A 21,316-nucleotide genomic window follows, 5' to 3' on the forward strand; every position below is an offset into this window, starting at 1 on the left:
GGCCGGGCCGGAGGCGGGGGGGGGGCGGGCCGAAGAGGAGGAACGGGGGGGGGGGGCGGGCCGAAGAGGAGGAACGGGGGGGGGGGGGGGGGGGGGGGGCGAAGTCATAATAAGGCCGGAAATGAACGTCTATGCTGCACTGTTGAAGCTGGAAGCCCTCGAGTATGAGAGCAATTTATGATATTCGTGTTTCTGGAGCGAAATATGATGAAGCACTTCATTAGGGGGCTGCGTTTCCACTTGACCCCTCTCTCCCGGCGCCCAGCTCGGGGATTTAACGGCGAGCTGGCTCCGCTCCAAGCTCCCGGACTTCCCGGCCGGCCTGCGCCGCGGGCGGGAGACTCGGGAGGCCCCGCACCGTTTCCCCCTCCCCGCCTGCTTAGGGCCTAATCCGGTATAAAGGGAAGGGGCTTTCATCTTCGGAGAATTAAGTTAATTACCGGGAGCCCGGCCCCCGCAGCCCGGCCCCCGCGGAGCCAGAGGCAGGCCCGTGGCGGCCTAAGCCCCGCACATGCCCGTCGCCGGGAGGGCCGGGCTCGGCCGGGGAGGCTTCTGGGGCCGGCGGGGCCTCGGGGAGGGGACCTTCGAATCCAGCGCCAAGGGGACGTCTGCTTTTTATTACCTCAGCAAAATCTGGGCTCCGAAATGTAACGCACCCTGGCCTCTGGGCCGCTCATCCTCTAGAATAATCGGAGGGCGGCGGCCCGGCCGGCCTGGATCCCGCGGCGGAGGCCTAGCGGGCCAGATCCAGCTCCGATTGCGGGACTCTCCGGGCCCCGGTGGCCTGGTCCGAGAAAGGAAAGACTGGCCTGACGGCCTCGGCTATCTTTAAGGCAGGGACGAGGAAGCAGATGCGCCAGGCCGGCTCCCGAGCCCCCCGCTTGTTGTCTGGGAGTCGCTGCCCCTCTCTGAACCTCGGTTTCCGCACGTACACGGCGGGAATATGGATCTTCCACTACCTTAGCTCACAGGTTTGGTTTTCGGAAAATGGGCCTTAAAAGCGGGGCGTGTTCCCCCCTCTGCCTGCGGTCGTCGCCCTCCAGTTTTCACTCCCAGATTCCCCGTTGAATTTCAGGATCCAAATCCCACTTCCTGCAAGAAGCCTTTCCCATCCTCCTTAACCTGGCGTCTTCCCTGTGACGTTCTGTCACATATAACACATTCAATACACCCGCACACACACAAATATAGACGCGCGTAACCTTGTTTTCCCGTCATTATTTGCACTGCCCCTCCCCATTCCTCTGTGAGCTCCGGGAGAGCCGAGAACAAGCTGCTGGGGGGAGGGGAGGGAAGTTGTCCTTGTATCCCCAGAACTTAGCCCATTTCCGGCATGACTAGATGCGAGACCTGACCGTAGACTGCCATGGCCTCACTTGGAAATAAAAGAAGCATCTTAGTTTAAAAGAACTTCTGTGTGAGCATCAGCAATGGGAGACTACCTGGCTGCCTGGGAGTTTGTAAAGTGCTTTATCGATACTAACCAACCCAGCATGCATCTGTGTTCTTAAGCATCTCCCACGCACTCGTCTGGACCACAGCCAAGGTAAAAATGCAAGGCTCTGCCTTGAAGCTCACGTTCTAATATCCTCATGATCTTCACAAGAACCCACTGAAAAAGAAACTATTATTAATCTCATTTTACAGTTGGGGAAACTGAGTCTAAGAGGACTTAACCATAGCTGGTAAATGAAAGTGGGATTAAAACTTATCTGGCACCCAATCACACATTTCTTATTTCCTTGACTAGAAGTTTTTAAACTAGGCTCTAAACAGGGTGTGTGTGTGTGTGTGTGTGTGTAATAAAATGATATTCTGTCCAGCTTAGGACATTTCCTCTCTTTATGGGTTTTTAAGCCCAACTTATCAGCAGGCATTTTAGACTGTTTGCTTTTTCAGGAGTGAATATTGTAGCTGGCAGGAACTGAGATACTATTAATTCCCTACAGGCAATTAGAGGAGGAGGCCCGAAAGACATGTTGCTGGAAAATGTAATAATATTGGCATTTGAAAAGCAAAGTTTCAAAAGCCCCTCAGCTTTTCATTTCTAGGAAGGGGCTGCCAAGCCCAGACAGAGAATCCCTTTCCAACAATAACCGACAAAGCTGCTTTTTACATAGCTTGCCACCTACCTAGACAGAAGCAGGGATCCCCAACGGACTGTGCTGCTTTGGGGGGAGGATGCTCGGGGTCGAGGATTTTCTCTCCAACTCTGGGAAACCCCGTGTGCTGGGTTGGGCCTGCCTGCGGCATCGCAGCAATCCCTGGTACTGGGGTTGGGCTTGCTAGCTTTCCAAACCGCTTCACGACCAATTTGTCGATCATCACCTTGGGAGGCAGATGGGGCAGGTGGGATTATCCCCATATTACAGAGAGCAAAACTGGACTTCAGCAAAGATGAAGGAAGGCCTGGGCTGAAACAAGCCCATCATGTCACCGTGCACAGTCAGCCGTTTAGCCACATACAGAGAAGAACAGAATCACCAAGGGAGCCCTCTTACACCCAAAGTAACGTCCTCATCTTCATCCTGTGCACTGATGTCAGATTATTGGAGACTCTGCTTAATCGGTGTGTACACTGTTTCCCTTCCATGGGCTCTAAGATCTCTCAGAGAAGGCAGTGGGAGAGTAGGCCCAATAGGTAAAAATTACCAAGAGACCTGAAGTCGTTTTTCTGAAGAAGGGGCTTTGTTATCACAAAAGCAACCAAACAGCGCCTGGGGAATTCCTCGGTCTGGGGGAGCTTGCTTGATGTTTGTAAGCGGGTTTTCTCCTCCCAAGAAAAGTATCTCCTCTATCACTGGAACTAACAAGGTTCTGCTGGGGCTCCGGACCTTGACCCAAATTTCCCACACCTGGCTAAGTGAGCATCAGCATCCCCCTATGATTGGCCGCCCACGGGAGGGCCCATTCCAGAAAACATTTCCTTTTTTAAAAAATCCTAATTGCCTAGCATGGTTTCTAGAATACAGCAGGAGTTTAATAATGTTTGCTGAATTGGGACAATAAGGTACAGCAGCTTCTAAAGGAGACTTTACTAGTGGTGTCACTTTGGGCAAATCCCAAAAGTTTTTTGGACTCAGTAGCTCCCTGAACCTCAGTTTCTACATCTGGAAAAGAGAGAAATCAAACTTTCACTACTTACTTGCCAGAGCTACTGTGCATAAAATTCTTTATAACTCTTAGCAAACACCAGAGAAGTAGTAGTTCTCCTAGAAATAACATTTTACAGTTGCAACTGGCACAAGATTGGGAACTCAACAACTCCAGTCTCTGCTTGACTTCTGGTTACCTTTGTGAATTGGGAAAGTTCCCTTAACTTTTCTAATTTCCTCATTGGGGGCATTTGAACTAAATGATCACTGTTTCCTTAAAGGTTTAAATCCTGTGATCTTACAAAGTGTTCTAGAACCTGACCAGCTATTATGTTTTTACTGTTTTCCACAGCTAGGTATTCCACAGTGGGTTGGGGTAACCTATTCCAGATGATGCTGGCTTCTGATGAGGAAGTGTCCTTTTTTAAACTACTTTCTTTAGCCAGCATTCTTTGCACCATGCAAATGGCGCCTTATACTTTAAAGCCATACAGTGGAATGAAGTAGCAATAACAATTCTAAGAATCAGAAATCCTGGATACCCAAAGACATCAAAGAAAAGAAAAGGTTCTATATGCACAAAACATATTTAAACAGCTATTTCGGTAGTGGTAAAGACCTGGAAATTCAAGGGTGCCATCAACTAGGGAATGGCTAAATAAGTTGTGGTATATTAAATTTGGCAGAAACCAACTGCGTTGTAAGAAGAGATGAAGAGGATAGTCCCAGAGAAGCCTGGGAAGAGTCGTATGAACAGAGTGAAATGAGCAATCCCAGAGAACTATTTTTTACAACAGCAATGGGTTGAGACAAAGAACTTTGCAAGACTTTAACTCTGATCAGTGTAATAACCTACTTCCCAATAGAGAAGTAAGAGACTCGGAGCATAGACTGAGACATGTTTTGTTTGGGATATGGTCAATTTGTTTTGTTTGAACATATTCACAATTATATATATGGATGTGTCTATTATAGACATAGATATTTGTTCCAAACATTTTGTTTTCCTTTTTCAGTGATGAGTAAGGGAAGGCAATCTATACAAAAGACACATTTTCTTTAATGGGAAAAACATTTAATTTTTAAAATAATCTAAAGACCTGAGTTTGAATCTTAGTTCCAGTAGCTACTCCATCAATTCTCCCCCTGCATCACATATTTAATAATACTTTTAAAGATGGAGGAGGGAGGAGGGGGGAGGAGAAGAGAGGGAAAAAAACAGCAAAATGCATTAATACAATTTTTTTAAGTGTTTGATGCAATGTGCCACACTAGCAGGTTTCTACCTCTGCAAAGGGGATGGAATGGGAATGTCTTATTTTTTCTTTGGAACCATGCTTGTTCTTTGGAATTTTGCTACATTCATTTCAGATTTTTTTTTTTGATAGTTCTTTTTCCTGTTTACATTATTGTAGTACTATATATTGCTTTCTTGGCTTTGCTTAGTTCACTTAATAACATTGTTATAGATCTTTGCATGCTTCTCTGAATATATTCACAATTTCTCATTGTAAAATAATATTCCATTACATTCATGTACTACAAATATTTAGCCATTCCCCAGTTGATGAGGAATTTTGGTTCCAGTTCTTTGCTGTTACAAAAAGTGCTACTGTACATATATTCTGTTTATCAATGTCTTCCTTGAGGTATAAACAGAGCAATGGAATTTCTGGCTAAAAAAGCATGGACATTTTAGTCATTTATTTGCATTTCTAGAATAGCTTATCAATCCACAATTCTACCAGCAATGAACTAGTGAGTTCACCTCCCCACAATTCTTTCAGCTTTGACTAGTCCCAGCTTTCGTCAGCTCTGCTAATTTGTAGGGTAGAAGATAAAATCTTAAATGTATTTTCTTATCTATAGTGATTTGAAGCATTCTTTTATAAAGTTGTTAAGAGTTTGCAATTCTTTTTAGAATGGTTTGTTGTCTTATCTATTGGGGAATGGCTTTTGATCTTAACTGTTAATTGCTTACCAATTGGATACCAAGCCCATACCAGAGAAATTTGATGCAAGGATTTTCTTCCCATTCTACTGCTTCCTTTTTATCTTTATTCCCTTATTTTTGTTTGTGAAGGAGCCTTTCAATTTTGTAATCAAAGTTCTGTATATTATCTTTTGTAATTACTTTCATCCCTTTTTAGTTAAGAATATATCTCCTTTTCCAGTTGTGAAAATTATATGATATGCTTCCCTTCTACTTTTTAAATCAAATGTTCTTTAATTTTAAAGCATGGTTCTAAATCCAATTTTTACCAAGCTGCTTTCTTGCCATTTTTATCAGAGGGAATTCTCTCTTAACTAATTTATGTTTTTCAGTTAATCAGGCACTAGGTTATTGAGTTCCATTTTGTCTAATTCTCTTTTGTTTAACCTGTTCTATTGATTTGTCAATTTACCCATTTACCAATGGTTTGATGTCTGTTATTTTATAATATAATTTGAGGATTTCATGTAGTATTCTCTCTTTAACCTTAACCCTACCTCTTTGCATTATCATCCTTGAAATTCTAAATCTTTCATTTTTTGTTAATGAGTTTTGTTATTATTTTCATGAGTTCTATAAAATATGCCTTTAATAATACAATTGTTATAGCACTCCAATTGTGAATTAGCATTGGGAATTTTATCATTTATTAATTTGGCATGGCCTAGACAATTAAGATTAATTATTCTTCCAACATTTGTTTTATTTTGTTTTTCCCATAAGGAGAACTTTGAAATAGAGTATAAACAAATATTTTGTGGGCTGTGTCACATTGATCCACAAATATTTTGTACTTGTTTGGAATGAGACTTCCCTTTCTATTTATATCAATTGGATTTTGTTGTTCTTGTTTAGCCTCTCTTAATCTCAGTTTTCTCATCCTTAAGACTGGGATTCTTGCAGTTGACAAGAAACTCTGCCATGTATCACTAGAAAGAAAATCAGGCTATATGTAGTCCCATAGAGAAAATGAGAGATAGGGTCTGCAAAATCCAGACCCTGGAATGGGGCTCTGGTGTAGTTAAGAGAACAGACCTCAGGCTAGATAAGAAGATTCCCTGGGGAGAATTTATGGGAAAACATGGATAAGAATCTCTGGAGAGAAGACGTGAAGAGATTGGGATCAGGCTCGAGGGAGGAACTACCTCAGAAAATGTGATTTTGTCAGAAGATCACAAATGACTGAAAAATTCAAAGTAAACACCCAATTAAATTACAGGCAATAATAATCAGAGTGTGGTTGAATGGCCTAAAGGAAGACAGAGAGGCAAATTTCCATGACATACCACAAGTAGATATGCAGTAGAATTCTCTCCAGCACACCAAGATAAAGGCAGAGACAAAGGGCTGAAGGGCACTAACTATTTAGTCACTCCCAAATTTTTAAATTAATATATTTCAATGAATAAAATTCTATTTTTCCTTTCTTCCATGCCCCTTTGCCCAATTAAAAAACAAGAACAATTAAACCATTGTCTAATTGAGGGAGAATGTCTTTCTGTTCACTTTCCCACTCTCAGTGGAAATGTCTTCAGTACTCCAAATTAAAAGAAAAAACAAACAAACAAAAAAAACTTCTTCCCTTACACTTACACCTCATTATTCAAGTACTTTATCTGCATCCCTTCAACTGCTCCCCATCCCAGTTTTCTCTCCCGGTTTCTCAAATTTTAATCTGCTTTGTTATTCAATAACTACTGTATACTCTCATTACCATTTCATTACCACCCTGCCTAACAATTGCCAGCATCCGGAATACCTCCGGACTTTCTTTTCTAATCCTGAAATAATTAGTGATTGTCCACAGCAAAGAGAAAGTTGTTTCTTACCTGTAAGACAGTCTGCAAGCTCTCAGAATCTAAAGCTAAACACGCAAAGTTTACTTACTAGGTAGGTATGTTAAGAACAAGCCCACTTGGTCCTTCTTTTAACCCAGATTACCTCTAGAGTGGATATAAATAGCAATGGTTTTGGCCAGAAAGCCAGGAGGTCTTCCCCTCCCAGACTGATTCCTTTATTCATTTGCTAACTTCCTTTCTTCCTTTATTCATTTGCTAACTTCCTCCCTTCCTCCCCTCCTTTCCTCCTTCCTCCCCTCCTCCCTTCCTTCCTTCCTTCCTCCCTTCCTCTTTCCCTCCCTTCCTTCCTCCCTCCCTTCCTCCTTCCCTCCCTCCCTTCCTCCCTCCCTTCCTCCTTCCCTCCCTCCCTTCCTTCCTTCCTTCCTCCCTCCCTCCCTCCCTTCCTCCCTCCCTTCCTCCCTCCTTCCCTTCCTTCTTTCCTTCCTTCCTCCCCTCCTCCCTTCCTCCCTTCCCTGCCTTCCTTCCTTCCTTCCTCCCTTCCTCCTTCCCTCCCTCCCTTCCTTCCTTCCTTCCTCCCTCCTTCCCTTCCTCCTTCCCTTCCTTCCTTCCTCCCTTCCTTCCTTCCTTCCTTCCTCCCTCCCTTCCTTCTTTCCTCCCTCTTTCCTTTCCTTCCTTCCTCCCTCCCTTCCTCCCTCCCTTCCTCCCTCCCTTCCTCCCTCCCTTCCTTCCTCCCTCCCTTCCTCCCTTCCTTCCTTCCTTCCTTCCTTCCTTCCTTCCTTCCTCCCTCCCTCCCTTCCTCCCTTCCTTCCTTCCTTCCTTCTTTCTTTCCTTCCTTCCTCCCTTCCTTTTTTGTTTCTTTACTAGGTAAAAAGAGGCCATTCTCCCCCTCATTTCTTGCCTGGCCTTAATCACTGAATGGATGTTGCTTCAGTCAACCGGAGACCTTAGCTCAAAAAAGACCTCGGTTTCCCACTGCATCCAGGGCCTGAGCTCTTGACCTACATCCTCCCACTTGTCCAGATGACTGTGGAGGGAAAAATGAGGCTGGTGACTTTTCCTAGCCCTCCATTACTTAAACCCACATGCAAGTTATGGCAGGCAGCATGTACCTGATGCCATCGTTCTCCCAATAGCATCAGGTTGCCTACATTTTTTTTAACTCTCCCCACTATGGAAAACAGGCTCTGTAGGGAAGGCTGCTGGGAAAATATCCGTTGTCTTTTGAAGCCTTCTTTCTGGTGAGGGAAGGAAGAGCTGAAGCAGCAGACAGCACCAAAACACAAGGAGAAGGGGCCTAGGCTTCCTGGTTTGTCTTTCTGGCTCTGAGTTTTTTCTGGCCAATTCACTTACTGGTTGCAGTGTTTCCAAGCATTGTGGGTGCGTGTTGAATTGAGCTGCGTTAAGCCCAGTTTAATCACTTTTCAGGCTGCTCTGACTTTGTGCCCCTGTTTGGGATTTCCCTGGTAAAGAGACTGGAGTGGTTTGTCATTCCTTCTCCAGCTTCAGAAAACTGAGGCAAACGGGGCTAAATGACTTGTCCGGGGTCACTCAGCGGGGGGGTGTCTGAGGCTGGATTTGAACTCAGGTCTTCCTGGTGCCGGGCCCAGCACTGTCTCCTCTACCCAGGCAGCCCAAACTCTTCTTCAAAGTCCTATGTTTCTCCTTGCCAACATGACAGAGCAATGACTTCATCTGAAAAAGATCAGGAGGCCTCAGGGCCTTCAGGAACAACCATGTGACCTGCAGCCGGATGCTGCTGCAGTCTTGCCTCTGTTCAGGGGAACGCGGGACTGAGGCAAGGTGGAGGAGAACCGCCATTGTAGCTTGTCACGCTCTGGGATTCCTTGGTCCAAGCCCACTTGGACCTATCCTAATCCTCCCCAGTCCCCAAGGACCTCCACAAAGACCTATCTAACCTCGGGCACCCACAATAGTCTCTCCCTTCTTTGAATCCGGCCCACATACACCCCCATTTCCTGTCTCTGCCCAATTTGCTATCCACCCGTGGAAATGACAGTTCAGGTATCATTATTCCTCCTGTGCCTGTGAAGCTGAGCCTTTGACTTTATTAATATGGAAACAGTGTGAGCATTCCCTTCAAGGCTCCCAGAAACTCACTTCCGACTTCTATGGCGCCCGGAAAATTTAAGTGATGCTCCCCGAGTCATTGTTAGTTAGTCCTTGGACCCAGCTCCTGACACAGGGCCAGCCTTCTGGCCCTCCTATTCCCATTTTACAGCTGAGAAAACCAAAGCTCAGAGACAGAAAGGGGCTGTTCTACGCTGCCAGCAGCAGCAGAGGCTCCCCATCTGGCCCTTCTCCCCATCCCCCCCTTCCAAGATGGGGTGCTATTTCTTGTATACTGTTGTCAGCTTTCTCGAATGTTGCTCTGGCTTCCCCAGCCAGGGACTCCTCCAGGAAAGAACCCTCTTTAGACACTTTAGAAGAATACAAGGCACATAATACAGAGTCTCTGCTCCTCCAGAGCTCAATATATTCCCGCGGGAGGGTAAGGCGGATCACCCCAGGTACCGTTTCTTAAAACATTTTCGGAGAGCTGCCTCCGAGAACAAAGCACCATGGGGGCCCCTAGGAAGTGCCCTCTCCATCCGGCAGGACCAGGAAAGCCTCCCTAGAGGGAGCAGACCTCCTCAGCTGAGCCTGCCTTGCTGTGCGGTCTTGGACAAGTCTCTCTTGGGCCCTAACACAACAACGAGAGTCAGGCTGGATAATTCCGAAGCAGTCATGGCTAGGGAAAACGCCTCCGAGTTTGCTATAGGACATCTCCGACTCCCACGGAGCCCCATCTCTGAATCCGGCCGAAGCTTTCGCTTCCCGAGCTGTCCTCTCTCCCAGCCGCCCAGAGCAGCCAGGCCTTCAGCAGGCCAGAGATCTAGCAGCGTTCCGGGGCCCGCACATCCATCTTGTGTCCCCCTCCCCGGGACGTTGTCCCTCTGCTTCACAGTCCCTTTCAGCTCCAGCACTCGGAAGTGGTGGCTCCAAGCTTTGGTAGCAGAATTTCTCTTACTGGCCAGATGCTGTATAAAGATTTGGAAGAAATACCCGTTCTTTCTCAATGAATCTACATGGCGTAATTTCAGACAATTGTCTGCTTCATCCAGGCAGAAAACTGGCCCTGGTGAATAATAACAACAATAATTTAAATTCATACAGCCCAGGGTTTCTTAACATGGCATACATGGGCCCTCAGGGGGTCTATAGGCAGATTGGGGGAGCAATCTATGGAAACCGAATGGGAAACAAATTGCATCTTTATTTTCGTTGACCTCTAACTGAAATGTAGCATTTCCTTCAATTAATTAAAAACATGATTGGAGGGAATCTATCCCACAGACTTCACTAACCTACCCAAAGGGTCCATAACAACCAAAAATCTTAAGAATCCCTGACATAGCAATGAAAATGAGCAAACTGCTTTAAATGCATCCTCATTCGGCTCTCACAGCAGTCCTCTGAGGGAAGGAAGATTGTTGTCGGCCTTCTCGAAATTAATTGAAAAGAGTCAGCTAAGTAAATAGCTTGCCTAGGATCCACAGCTAGTGTCTCTTGGACACAAGATTTAACCCAGACCTTCCTGGGTCCAAAACCATCTTTCTAGGCATGGCACCGTTATCTCTATAGAGGCAAAGACGGACAGAATTAAAAAGTGTTGGTGCAAGAGACTGGCTTTGAACCAATGGCAGGAAACATTGAAGGGAAGTGGAAAGGTCATTCAACAGCAACACCAGATTTGACCTCAAACCACCATAAAACAATAAGGACTTTCCTTGCCACCACTTTCCTCTACCCCTCCTACCCTCTTCGGGTATCTAGATATCATAGAACTGAAAGTCTGTTGTCCATTGTACAACAAGAAAATGAAATTTTGGCCAAGGATCACACACACTCAACTCCATCAGCTAACATTCACGTAGAGGGATTTAACTCAGCACAGTACAAAAGAGCACTCTCTGTTCCCTACCACCAATTCTCCCTTTAACAATTCTGTGCTGGGAAAAAAAAGTAGAAGGAAAAAAAATCTTCAAAGCCAGTTTTTGGGTTCTGTGCAATAATTTTCAAAGCCTCTGGCCTCCAAGACATACAACAAGATCTATCTCTGATTGCTAAGTAATTGCTTTTCAGCTACAAAAAGTCATAAAGAAATAGGACCAATTTCCCTTAATGTCATGTAATTAAATCCACTGGCTTGGAAAATCATTTGAGAGAAACTTAAAAAGCAAAGATTGGAGAGGGATGCTTTGGGGAAGAATTTGCCATTGGAGCCTGTTTCTCCGTAGCGTTTCTTTCATGTAGGAAGGTTTTTATTCTCTCTATCTGCCAGAGGGGCGGAGGGAAGAATCCCAAGGTTGGAAAGTTTAAAAATCTGAAGAAGAAGAAGAAGAAAAGTGCCCGTGATGATGGCAGTGTTGGTCACAGCCATAGTGAAAGTAGACACTTTTCAGGGTTTCCTTTCCTCTTGCAATATGTTTTAAAATGTAATTCTCCTGGCGTAGCAGAAGTAGCAATGGATTTGGGAGGCAAAAGTCCTAGGTGTGAATCTAGCTCAGAGATATTAGCTTTAGAATGACTCTTGGAAAGACTCATTAATGTCTGTGTACTTCAGCTTCTCACCTATAAAATGAAGGCGTGGATTTGACCTTTCAGTCTCTTCTGGCTCCAGAGCATAGCATTAAGATTTATGAAATTCCCTGGCTTTGGGATATCTTATGCTCTTTTAGACCTTGCCAAATACTCTGTTTTGTGCCTCTCTAATATGTTTATGTAATATTGCATATAATTGTCATTTATGACATATATTTAATTAATATCTATTATTTGAATTAAGTTTCTTTGGGGGGGACAGTTATGAGATTTGGATTTTGGCAAAGAATTCTACAAAGTCTCTCATGCTATGCTGGTGGACAGGATAGAGAGATGTAGGCTGGATAAGAGGGCAGCTCTTACGGCACTAAGTATGGGGTGAATGACAGGTCCCCTTGAGTACTCATTAACAATGGAAGTCAGTGTGAAGAGAGGGCCTGGGGGTGCCTTGTACTGTTCTAGCATCTATTCAGATGAAGGGATAGATGGCATGGTTACCATACTTACAGAATACTGAAAGTTGGGAGGGAGAGCTGAAACCCTGAGGGAAAATCAGAAATCCAAAAGCTCTGGACAACTGACCGTGGGCCCAACGTAAACCAGATCAAATGGATGGAGGACAAATATCAAGTCCAGCGCTCCGGCCCTTCCAATCCTATGACTTTTGGGTTCTACAAATAGAAAGTTCTTCCTCACGCATCAGTGGTAATATTTGTGGTGATAGTAGTAACTTACAGTCAAAGATCTTGTGAAGGTTATACTAATCAGGGTTCATCTGCAATCTGGATGAAGATGGGAGAAAAGGAAGGGGGAAGGATGAGAGAGGGAGAAAGAAAGGAAAAAAGAAAGAGGTGAGGAAGAGAGGATGAACAAAGAAAGAGGGAAAAAAGAACAGAGGAGAAAGGAAGGAAGGAAGAAAAAAGAAACAGAGAGAAGGAAGGAATCAAGAAGAAGGAAGGAGAGGGAGGGAAAAAAGAAAACGCTCATGGCAATAACTCATTACCCAAGTCATCCAGTAAAGTTTCAGAAAGTGATTATGAGCAAAGTGGCAATGAGCAGTATTTTCAGATTTTCACTTATTTAAATATTAGGAAAACTGGAAGTGTGAGAGACATGGGTCAGCCACCTGGCACTCTTTTAAAAAGCTGCTTCTGTCTCTGCCTCCCGAGAACACTAGTGCTACGCTACGTCTTCTTTGGTCTAGTATACACTTTCCTCTTTAGTTGTAAATCGGGGCTTTGTTCCAGGGTCAGGCTCTGCCTTCTGCCACACTTTTGGGTAACGGGCTTGGCTGTTTGCTCTTACTACATTAATCTGATTCCTAGAATTAGGGCCCTGGACTTTTGAAGTTTAGAGCTTTTCTGGAATGTCAGGGCTAAGTATTAGGAACCTCAGAGTCCCTGTGCAGAGCTGCCATTCCTGCATGGCTGCTCTCCAGAGTTTCCCATGTCCTTCCCGTGGGGCTTTCTTGGGGGAGCCTACTTCTCAGAGTCTCCACAGAACCTTGTAGGCTGTACTTACCCTCATTTGTCTCTAGTTGTACCGAGAGGCCACTGAGTTCTGGCACTGACTTTGCTGGCACTTCCTCTTTCTTCTTGTCCTTAGGCTGACGTCTTGAGCAATCCTCTGGTGGAAAAAATCATCTTCTCTAGTTCATTTGATTTCCTGATCATTATTCAGTCTGATGAGAGCTTTGGTGGGGAGGGTTCTGCAGTAAATATGTAGAAACTGGGCTGTGTGCCTCTGTTCAGCAGATATCGTGAGTCCTTCCAAAGGAGCTGAAGTGATAAGTGAATGATGATGTTTTTATGTCTAGAGTGACATCTGTTCAACCTGCCCTTCAGATGGAAGAATATTTTAGAAGAAAGCACCCTGGGTCAGGAGGTAAAAGATCTACCTTCAGTCCTGTTCCTTTCACTTCCTACTAGGGCAAGACATTTCCCCTCTAGATTTCAGTGTCCAACTCTTTATTTTTTTTAATTAATTTTATAATTATAACATTTTCTTTGACACTACATATGCATAGGTAATTTTTTTTTACAACATTATCCCTTGTACTCCCTTCTGTTCCGAGTTTTTCCCCTCCTTCCCTCCACCCCCTCCCCCAGATGGCAGGCATTCCCATACAGATTAAATCTCATATAGTATATCTTAAGTACAATATATATGTGCAGAACCGCATTTTGTTGTTGTTGTTATTGTTGTTGCAAAGGAAGAATTGGATTCGGAAGGTAAAAATAATCTGGGAAGAGAGACAAACAAACAATGCTCACAGTTTACACCCATTTCCCAGTGTTCCTTCTCTGGGTGTAGCTGTTTCTGTCCATCATTGATCAACTGGAACTGGATTAGCTCTTCTCTATGCTGAAGAAATCCACTTCCATCAGAATACATCCTCATACAGTATCATTGTTGAAGTGTATAATGATCCCCTAGTTCTGCTCGTTTCACTCAGCATCAGTTCGTGTCAGTCTCTCCAAGCCTCTCTGTACTCCTCCTGTTGGAGTGTCCAGCTCTTTAAAATGAGGAAGTGGGAGTAGCTCCCTCTCATTGTGAAAGCCTTTGATCCCAAACTGACTGTGTCCTACAGTCAAGGGAGGTTCTTCCCAGAGACAGAAAGTGATCTTTCTAATGTTGTGTAACTATTGATGCTGGAGCTGGGCTTAGGACCCAATCCCGCAGCCTCCTCTTCCGTGCTCTAGGATGATTGGATAAATACAGGAGGGGACAGGGCTGAGATCCACACCAGAATGACTTTTTACCTTGCTAGCAATATCAAGGCAGTGAGATCAGTGGCTGCCATTCCAGGTCCCATCACCATCCTAAATCACCGCGTGTTATCTGGATAAATGTCAAGGCTGACCTCAAACCTCATTTCCATCTTTGTAAAAATCTTCTTCATTTATGGATTTACACACTAGACCTTGTAATTAGTAACCATTTCTTGAATAAAATTACCTCTTCCACGTTGTGGAACATGGAAACAAAATTTCCACGAGGATTAGCATAACAAATTAAATGGGAATTTGGGGGGAGTTTCATGGAAGCCACAGATGATACAGAAAAAAGTTAGAAACTAAGAAATGTCATATATGTATAGTATAATAAAACATCTATATGTTTTATCTTTTCATACCATAAAATTCAGACTTTTCTCTGGTACAAAGGGATGACCAAAATTTTTACCATAGATTTTCCAGATCATGGAGGTACCATTCCCCTAAAACTTCTGAGATATGGAAGGGTATACCTCCTAAGTCAAAATTTAGGAAGCTGAGCAATACAGCCATATCTTACTTGGTCCACAAATGATCTGATAAAATCATGGAAGTGATACAAGGGGACTAAGATACCAAACTATATTCTTTTTCAGCATTACGAGCCAATAAAACAGGGAGGGGTATTTATAATTAATGCGTAATGATCCAATAGAAAGTTTTCCCAATTTAGTTTGACTCCTCCCTCAAACACTTATTGGCTGGCTATTTATGAGTAAATAACTAAATCTCACAGACTCATAGAGAGCCAGAGTAGACCTCAGAGGACTGCTAGTACAATATTGCCATTTTAGAGATGTTTTTTAGAGCAAGTTTAAGTGACTTACTTAGGATCACACGGCTAGGAAATGTCAGAGGCAGGATTTCAGTCAGAGTCATCCAGATTGCGGGTCATCTCTGGCCATGTTGCCATGCCGACTCCCAGAAATCTGTGGAAGGCAAATAATAATAATAATAATACCTGTGATTCATACCAACAGGATTGTGAGGATCTGACGAGAGAATGCATGCGAAATGGTTGGAAATGGTTCAATGAGCAAAGTCTTAGTCACTTACATAAAAGTAAGCTAATACTATTACTAAATGATCTACTTCTGTGTCTATTATGCAAAAGGACTTTGTAATGTTCAACATAAAACCTTTATCAGAAGAATTCACTTAAGGTGTGAATGTACTTTGAATTCCATGAAGTCAGTTCTTAAAAATAATCTGATAAATTTCCCAAGTTACAGGGCAGCCTCAGAGGAAGCTAAAGCCCTTCTAAGTGATGTTTCCAAGGCCTCACTGGCCAATATTGCTTCTCTTAGCCTGGCCCCAGTCCAGGCCCTCTGCCTTCAGGCATCTTTCTACTGAACCGTTTTGGACTCCAGACTCTAAATCTTCCTAGTCCCATCCTGGACTCTAAGGTCTTGTGGGAGGTACAAAAGAAATACAACTTTGAAATGCCTTTTAGTTTTATTGGGATTCACAAGGAGGAGAAGCGACCCCTTGGTTGGCAAATGGCCCACTGCAAGCTTCTGAACCTTGGAAGTCTACTCTTGGGAGTCCGTGGAGCATCTCTTCTCCCTTTCGGGGTAGCCATGATCCAGGAGGCTCCCCGATGTTCGAGGCTGGTGTGCAGGAGAGATGGGAGGCCCCAGCCAGTGAGAGGATGCTGGAAAGCTGATGTGCTTAGGAACTGGGGCCGCCGCTGGTGAGCCTGTCTGCTGTTCTGGCTCACACAGGAGTCGAGGAAGGAGGGCCAGCTCCATTTCTGCACATGTACTGAAGTGGCTTTTAGCTGGGAGCATGCTTTAGCCATCCTTAGGAAGCCACGAGACCCCAAGTTTTGTCATTCAACCATTTTTTGTTGTTGTCATGGTTGTTTGTCCTCCACCCCTATACTTCCTCTTAAAGGGCCATTCGCTGGGCTTTTAAAAATGACTGCTGCTATCAGTGATGCTCTTTGAAGTTGGCGGTAATGGTTAGGATATCTTTTGGATTAGGTTTCGGCTTTCCTTTAAGAGCCCCAGCATGCTGTTCGTTTAATGATATGTCCCAAAAGATCCACAGGAGAGCAACTGTATCTCTTTATACAAACTTCCCCTATCCTCGGAGGAAAGAGTGTTTGGTTTGAAACCCTAATAACTTTATCAATGGCAAGTGACCCAGTGGAGACCTTCCACATTAAGCTGAGCAGAGGCTTTCTTGCTTTTGTAAGTTTTTGCTCTCTCCAGCTCCGTCTTATCTGGTTTCAGTTCTCACCTTCTCAGGAAAACTTTCCTAGCTGGTTCTCAGGGGTCCTTTTTCCTTTCCATTCTTGCACTATTTTGTACAATTTGGCATCTTCTTATGTGCACACTTGCCTACAAAATGCATATCTGTTTGGTACCAATGTGACTGCATCAAACTCTTTCCACAGGTGCAGAGCAGCAACTTTTCAGTGAGATACTGTTTGGACTCCGCTTACTGAGGGCCCCTGACAGTGAAGTGCCCTGTCAGGGTCGGAATTTGGAGCCAAGCCTTCCTGATTGCTTGGGAGGTTGCCTGTCCACTCTCCTGCTCCACCTCTCCTCCAGGTGCGCATGTTAACTCTCCAGAGTTGTCAACGCCTGCCATCTCTCCAGAGCCTCATTGTACCAAACTCAATCGACTGGTAGTTAGTGGAATGGATCTGCTGCTGCCAGACACAGGATGGGGTGATGGAAAGAGCAACCAGATCGGAATCAGCAGTAGTTCTGGGTATGGTTGCTGGCTTTAATAGTTCCTTCGTGCCTCAGTTGTCTTATTTGAAAAATAGACATCATAATATTTGTGCTCACAGGACCCTGAGGAAATGGGCTCCGTGAGCTTTCTAGTGCTAGAGAAACGAGTTGTTTTAGTTGTTCTTCCGCAAAAGGGCATTGTGGGTCTTTGCTTTCATTAAGTACAGGACTCTGTCTTTCTGCTCTCAATGTAGGCCAATTTTCTTGCCTCTTTTGGCCTCCATTTCCTGATCTACACATTAGCTTTTGTCAGCATCACCACGGAAGTAGAGACTTCATCCCCTAATCGACCGGCCGCTGACGTCAGCCCCATGACATCAATGGTTGCTGGCTTTCAGAAGGTGTCTCCATCTCTGTGGCCATTCTGATAATGACAGGGGCCTACACGTGCTAAGGGGATGCTAGTACAGATGATCTCTAAAGTCTCTCCCTGTTCCAAGGTTCTAGTTCCGGCTCAGGTATAACATTGTAGGGCTCTACGAAATCTCAGACTCTGCAGTTTGATGACGTATTTTCTGCACATTATTCCTTCATTTATTTTTTCCATAAGCATATCCTCCTTTATTAAATTTATTAAAGCTTTTTATTTGCAAAGCATATGCATGGGTAATTTTTGGACATTGACCCTTGCAAAACCTTCTCCCCTCCCTTAGATGGCAGCTAGTCCAAAACATGTTAAATATGTTAAAATACATGTTAAATCATATATATGTATATGTATATATCTTGCTGCATAAGAAAAATTGGATCAAGAAGGAAAAAAACCTGAGAAAGAAAAAATGCAAGCAAACAACAAGAGAGAGAGTGAGAATGCTATGTTGTGGTCCACACTCAGTTCCCATATTTTTCTCTGTGGGTGCAGGTGGCTCTCTTCATCACTGAACAAATGGACTTGATTTGAATCCTCTCATTGTTGAAGAGCCACGTCTACCAGAACTGATCATCGTACAGCCTTGCTGTTGCCACGTCCCATGATCTCCTGGTTCTGCTCATCTCACACTCAGCATCAGTTCCTGTCAGTCTCTCCAGGCCTCTCTGAAATCCTCCTGCTGGTCATTTCTTACTGAGCAAGAATATCCCCAAACATTCCTATACCACAATTTACTCAGCCATTCTCCAGTTGATGAGCATCCACTCAGTTTCCAGTTTCTTGCCACTACAAAAAGGGCTGCCACTCATTCATTTTTTAAAAGGCTATTATAGACCAAAACAGGACCCTCAAGACTAGACAGATATGGGGGAATCATTATGGAGCATCTATTTTCTTCTCGCCAGTAATTAATATTATTATTTTTATGTGGATACATTCATTAGCTTTGGGGTAGGAAAAACTTTACCACTCTACTTCAGCCTGGGGTTCAGGGTCATTAAAATGTTATTTCTAAGCAAACGTCTGTGGAAAATCTGTTTTCTTCTTTTTCTTTTTTCAGAAGATCAAAGAAGACATTTGGAGCTTTCAGATAACATTCAGAGGGATGAACTTGGCAATATGTAAGATTAATGAAAATTAACATAATCTTTCAAAAATGAGGAGAGCTTTTGTTGAATTGTTTGTCCCATGCGTTGTTGACTATGCATTAGGTAGTGATAAATGTTTAAACTCCAACAGCTCCTTGAAAATCACTTAAATGATTGTCACCTAATTAATTTGGTTTCCTGGTATTGAGCTGGCTAAGTTTGGAAAGTTTATCCAGGCCCCCTTCCCAGGCCAGATTTGATACCAAAGTAAGGAGCAAAATCAGTGAGGCCCAAGTCAGCACTTTGAACAAGCCTCCAGCCAAACACAGAAGCCTCTTCTTTTATCTTTTTTTTTTTTTTTTTGGACTGAGTGGTTTTGAGGAGATCAAAAGGGAATTTATCAGTATCTGTCTCCCCTCAGATTCTGGCCAGGCTATGACAAAGCTGGATCAGCCTTAAAGTTGAGAAGGCACCAATACCAAAGTGGGAAAGAGAAAAAGCCAAATGAAGCCCAGCTCCACTGTGCTCTGAGATGTGGGGGAGGAGGAATTATCCCATGACAGCCAAGACCCTTTGAAGGGAGGGTGGCAGGGCCAGGGGACCCCAAGCTCTGTTGATTGTTGGTTTGACCAATTCCAAAGACCCGGGGGTCACAAGTTCTTAAAGACCCCTCCTTGGCATCCAGCTCTGAAGTTGAAATCTCATCCACTTGTCTTAAAGAAGATGGTTAAAGGTGAACTGAGATGCTTTAGGGAAGGAGAAAAAACAACATACAAAAAAACTATTTAAGATCTGAGAACCCTAACTGAATACATGTGTGGACCTGAAAAGCTCAGACACTGTAAAGGGGCATTTGAAAACCAAATTATTTCTTCCTTCAGTGACTTCCTAGGATTGGAATCAAAATTTTCCTCATGTAATTTACTGGGCAAACATCATACTGAAAAGCTCTCAGGAAAATGAGGCAATCAAAAGACGACTCAAAAACAATTAAATATCCACAAACTTACGGAGCTGGGCTAAGTCCTTTCATCTCTCATAGCCTTCCTTTGCAGAGTGAGTTGAGCTGGACCACCTTTAAAGACAAGATGCTTTACTTCTAAATGCTTAAGGCCCTTCTCCCCGTCCCTCCTGCTCTTTCCTTCACAAAGCCACAACCCTAGTTCAGATCTTAAAGCTCATCCAGTGACTACTTGACAAAAACCTGACACTCAATGGATTTAGCAAAAACTTGGAAAGCTAATTTACAAAGTTAGGGGTGGTTTTTTTCCCCTGACAATTAAACTGTCAGATAAGAACTAGTACTACTTTTTTGCAGATGGAAAAATGGAGGTCCAGGGCATTCAATAATTTGCTCCTGGTCATATACATAGCCAGAGTCAAAAGGGGCCCGTGAACCCACGCCTCCTGACTCAAGGGGCAATGAATGAATGCTCCAAGTGCTCTTCAAATAAGAGAACCGTCCAAATGTTTGAATGTTTCTCAGACCTCATAGAAAAGGCAGCCAATTAGTGCCCTAACCAAAAGGCCCAAACAGGTCTATCTCTGTACACTTCATAGGCTATTTAGAAGTTTTCATTCCAAGACAGAATTGACAGGCTCCTAGAGCTAGAAGCCACTTACTACCCTCCCTTCCACACTCTCAGACATTCTAAGATGAGCAAACCTAAAGGATTTGAGCGATTTGTTCGAGACCCCAAAGGAAGGCAGTGGGATTCTCATCTGGTTCTCTGAGTCCTGTCCCTGCGGACCTGAGTGAGAATCCTTTACAAGACTCCTTATCGGACTTACTTCTCAACCGTCAGCCCTTATTCAGTGCGTGAGAGATCTTACAGTCTTCAAATTCTGGTCAAGTCAAGGTCAACACCTTCGTGAAGCTTCTCTTGATCTTCAGATGAGCTGGGGTCTTCTGGCAAAAGAAAAAAAACTGATGTTTCTATATTTATTTGCATATACATATTACACATAGGTATATACACACACGTGTCCATATATGATATATTTGTGCATATGGGGTAAAAGAAAAAACAGAAAAGGAGAAACAGAGAGTCTCCCAATAGACCATAAGCTCCTTGGGATTAGACACTATTTCATTTTTGCTTTTCTATCCCCAATCCCCAACACAGGACCTGGCCCTGAGAGGGCCCTTTATAAATATTTATTGTTTGACTGATTGATCAAGCTGTTATTGGTGAATTTTTCACTCTGGCTTTCTGAGAGACCAGGGACAATCTCACCCATCACCAGAATCAAAGACTAGAGCTCAACCAGAGTGAACCAAGTAAAGCAAAATGAAAGGAAGAGAGATGTATGCAGAAGCAAGGAAGCTGGGTCTCCAGGAGAAGCTTCTGCCTGCTCAAGAAATGGCTCATGCTTAGAAATGACCTCTGTGCTAGCTATGATAGACTTCAAGATAAATCCACAGGCTTCCCCAGCATTTGGCTGGACAATAGGGTTCTGTTCTGCCATACAAGGAGAGCGGATTCGGAGACTTCCTGGAACGAAGGCTCTGCAGCTTGACGTGTCACCTAATTGCTCAGGGAGACAATTATCACGTGTGTCCTGGTTAATGGTTCTTACAGAGAGTCGGGGGGAAATCCCACTGAGAAAAGAACAAGGTGGTCATTTTAGTCTGAGGGGGCCTATTTGTTACTACTCCCCAGCACCAGAGAAGAAAAACAGCCGAGCGGCAAAGCTGGGGATCAACTGCTCCCTCCAACTACCTCATTTTGTTCAGAGACATGGGGGGCTTTGCCCTCATTGCCGGAGCCTTAAAGAACAGAGCTGGCTCCTTCTGCTGGTAGGAACAACAACGATCATGGATTACTTTTATCCTTTGCAGGTTCTA

At 44.0% G+C, this 21,316-nt stretch overlaps 2 long non-coding RNA genes across 2 annotated transcripts in view; both read right to left on the minus strand.

The window, feature by feature from the left end:
* LOC141547100 (uncharacterized) overlaps nucleotides 1-2,845 on the minus strand; it is a 154,993-nt gene extending 152,148 nt beyond the window's left edge. The window contains exon 1 of the long non-coding RNA XR_012483509.1: nucleotides 2,133-2,845. This is a non-coding gene — a long non-coding RNA (uncharacterized LOC141547100). The remainder of the gene's footprint in view (nucleotides 1-2,132) is intronic.
* Nucleotides 2,846-15,107: 12,262 nt separating this feature from the next.
* On the minus strand, nucleotides 15,108-20,371 carry LOC141546392 (uncharacterized). Its single transcript, XR_012483294.1, has 3 exons — nucleotides 20,260-20,371; nucleotides 19,479-19,543; nucleotides 15,108-15,195 (listed from the first exon to the last, which is right to left on the minus strand). It is a non-coding gene; the product is annotated as an uncharacterized LOC141546392 (long non-coding RNA).
* Nucleotides 20,372-21,316: the final 945 nt, after the last annotated feature.

The sequence above is a fragment of the Sminthopsis crassicaudata genome, chromosome 6 (assembly GCF_048593235.1).
Source record: "Sminthopsis crassicaudata isolate SCR6 chromosome 6, ASM4859323v1, whole genome shotgun sequence".
Classification (NCBI taxonomy): domain Eukaryota; kingdom Metazoa; phylum Chordata; class Mammalia; order Dasyuromorphia; family Dasyuridae; genus Sminthopsis; species Sminthopsis crassicaudata.